This window comes from Biomphalaria glabrata, chromosome 12 (genome assembly GCF_947242115.1).
Source record: "Biomphalaria glabrata chromosome 12, xgBioGlab47.1, whole genome shotgun sequence".
Lineage (NCBI taxonomy): Eukaryota > Metazoa > Mollusca > Gastropoda > Planorbidae > Biomphalaria > Biomphalaria glabrata.
Window position 1 is genome coordinate 2,322,098 of NC_074722.1, and position 2,791 is coordinate 2,324,888.

The following is a 2,791-nucleotide window of genomic DNA, read 5'->3' on the forward strand; positions in this document are numbered from 1 at the left end:
TATTTTTACGGTTCTTTCCCTTAGATAAGCTTTTTTTTTTTAAAAGAAAAAGATTTTGTTCATATTTTGCTTGCTTTAACTCTTTCTCTCCTAACTGTCGGTACCAACGTTGATTCCACCAGAATGTGGTAAATAATTACGGAGAGATAGAGTTAAATCATTTCATATTCAGCCAAATGCAGCCCCGCCCCTCTTCTCCCCCCCCCCCCCCCCCGCCCGCCCTTTGCGACCTCCTCCTCTTCTCAAACGAATCAAACAAACTCGCTGAACATCCTAGATTGTAAGACCTGCTGCAGGATAACATAACCTCGAGTTCTTTCACCCGGCCTTCATTTCCTCCCGCCCAACCCCCCCCCCCAAACTTTTATTTCTCCCTCCCTCTGGACATTTGTTGTCTGCGTAGCTGTTAGCAAGCCACACGTCCACGGCTTTAAAAAACAAAGAGCTCATTTGTTTCTCATTAGTTTGAGTGTATAAACAAGGTGGCGGACAAACAAAACATAAGCAGACGACAGATTAAGTAGTCTCCCCTTTTAATACTCTCCTTCGGAACCGTAAACAAAGTATAGGCTACTAGAAGTTCTGGATTTAATTGTCAATTTCTCTAAATGCAAGTAAGTTTTATTTGTTTTTTGTTGTTTTTTTTTATATTTGAATGTAAAGATTTTATATTAGAATTAGAATGTGATAAAAAGAAACATACACTTTTTTTTTTCAAAAAATAGCAATAACAATAATAATAATAATAATAATCTTTATTGTCCGTATGGACATTTGTCTTACAATTTGTGCATTACACCAAACAAAAAACATTATAACTATAAGAAACCAAAATGTACATTCACACCAGACTCACTCATAATTTACATGTGACAAAGTTTATACCAGATTGTTCTTATTTAATGATTTGATTGCCAGGGGAACAAAAGAGTGTTTTGTGTCTGTTTGTCTTTGCTATCGGTGTCTTGTATCTCTTTTGTGATGAATTGATTGTAGGCCTAGTCCACTAACACACACAGTATCAGATAGTAGCTCCTTGCTTTGAAAGTTGTTCTTCAAAAAACTTGTATTTTTTTTTTTTTTTTGTGAACACGTGATTGGGAAGCTTGAACTTGGCTTGGCTACCTAGAAGAGGGCTCAAGGTTCGACACCCGACTCGGGCAGAGTTGTGCTTACTGAGCGCCTAAAGGCAGCACGGAAAACCAACTCCTAGATATCCCCTCCCTCCCCCCTCCCCCCACTGGTCCACAAATGAGATTGGACCAAAAGCGCTCTGAGCATGCTATAAGCATGAAAGCTATAATAATAATAATAATTTCAATATCTATCCCTCCATACCTATGCACTACAGCCGATTCCCTGGCACTACAGCCCATTCCTTGCACTACAGCCCATTCCCTGGCACTACAACCCATGCCCTGGCACTACAGCCCATTCCGGGCACTACAGCCCATCCCGTGGCACTACAGCCCATGCCCTGGCACGCTCTAGCACATCTTTTCATTTTGATCTATCTTGGGCTTGACGTATCCATGCCCGGACTCTTATTTGTTATAGATCTGCCTCTACGTCATCAAGCCACCGTGGTCTGCCCTTGGGGCGCTTGTTCCATAAGCTGGGACAAATTTGTTCAAGTTCTCCTTTCTTCCCTAGTGCCATTAGAGCATGGAACGGGAATTCTAAATCAGACAAGAAAACCAACGACTTAACAAAGTGGAAATCTAACAAGCAAAATAAAGCAGTGAGATTCATAACAAACGAATATTCACATTTGACTAGAGTAACACCTTTAGTAAAATCACTAAATTTAGAAAGCCTTCAGGACAGAAGGCTCAAAAGTAGCAATCATACATAAAACACTGAACCATAATCTTCAAATACAAAAACAAAATTTAATAAAATACTCTGAAAGACACAAAGATAGAGGCACATTCCTCGTCCCATATGCTAGGACAGACTTGTACAAATACTCCTTCTTCCCTAGTGCTATTAGAGCATGAAATGGGTTGCCTGAGCTAGCCAGGAAAACCAGTGACTTGGCAGAATTTAAGTCATTGATTAATATGCATGCCTGAATGCATGACGCGTAGGACGTAATCATCTCCTTTTTTTTTTTAAAGTAACGTCTGTATTATATAAGATAAGATAAGCATGACCAGATGTACAAGTTGATACGCGTAGGACGTAGGCGCCTAATTATCTTATTTTTCAGGAAGGTCTATGATCTATAAGATAAGACGTTAAAGTCCATTGAACGCTAAAAAAAAACTTACGGCATTAGTTTCTGGACGTGTTTTGTGTTCCCAAAACTTTTGGACATAATTTTTATTTAACTTTTTCTAGATGAATGTACTAAGTACTCCTTTCAGACCTTGTGAGCTTTATGATTGTGTGGTTGGGGAGGGAGGGGGGCTGTTTGTATGGCCAATGGTTAACGAGGGTGTCATTTGGCCTGCACAATGACTAATCGCCGTTACTTCCCTTACGCATGTGAACCGACGGCGTCCCTTAGCTCTAAAAAGTTAAAAGTCTTTCCCTTAGCTCTAAAAAAGTTAAGTCTTTCCCTTAGCTCTAAACAGTTAAAAGTCTTTCCCTTAGCTCTAAACAGTTAAAAGTCTTTCCCTTAGCTCTAAAAAGTTAAAAGTCTTTCCCTTAGCTGTAAAAAGTTAAAAGTCTTTCCCTTAGCTCTAAAAAGTTAAAAGTCTTTCCCTTAGCTCTAAAAAGTTAAAAGTCTTTCCCTTAGCTCTAAAAAAGTTAAAAGTCTTTCCCTTAGCCCTAAACAGTTAAAAGT

The 2,791-nt window shown here is 39.3% G+C and overlaps 1 protein-coding gene across 2 annotated transcripts in view; it reads left to right on the forward strand.

The window, feature by feature from the left end:
* The first annotated feature begins 406 nt into the window (after window positions 1-406).
* Window positions 407-2,791, forward strand: part of LOC106057292 (FMRFamide receptor-like) — a 45,113-nt gene continuing 42,728 nt past the window's right edge. For both annotated transcript variants that reach the window (XR_008774018.1, XM_056005977.1), the window contains exon 1: window positions 407-614. The gene's annotated coding sequence lies outside the window, so the exon portion shown is untranslated. The remainder of the gene's footprint in view (window positions 615-2,791) is intronic.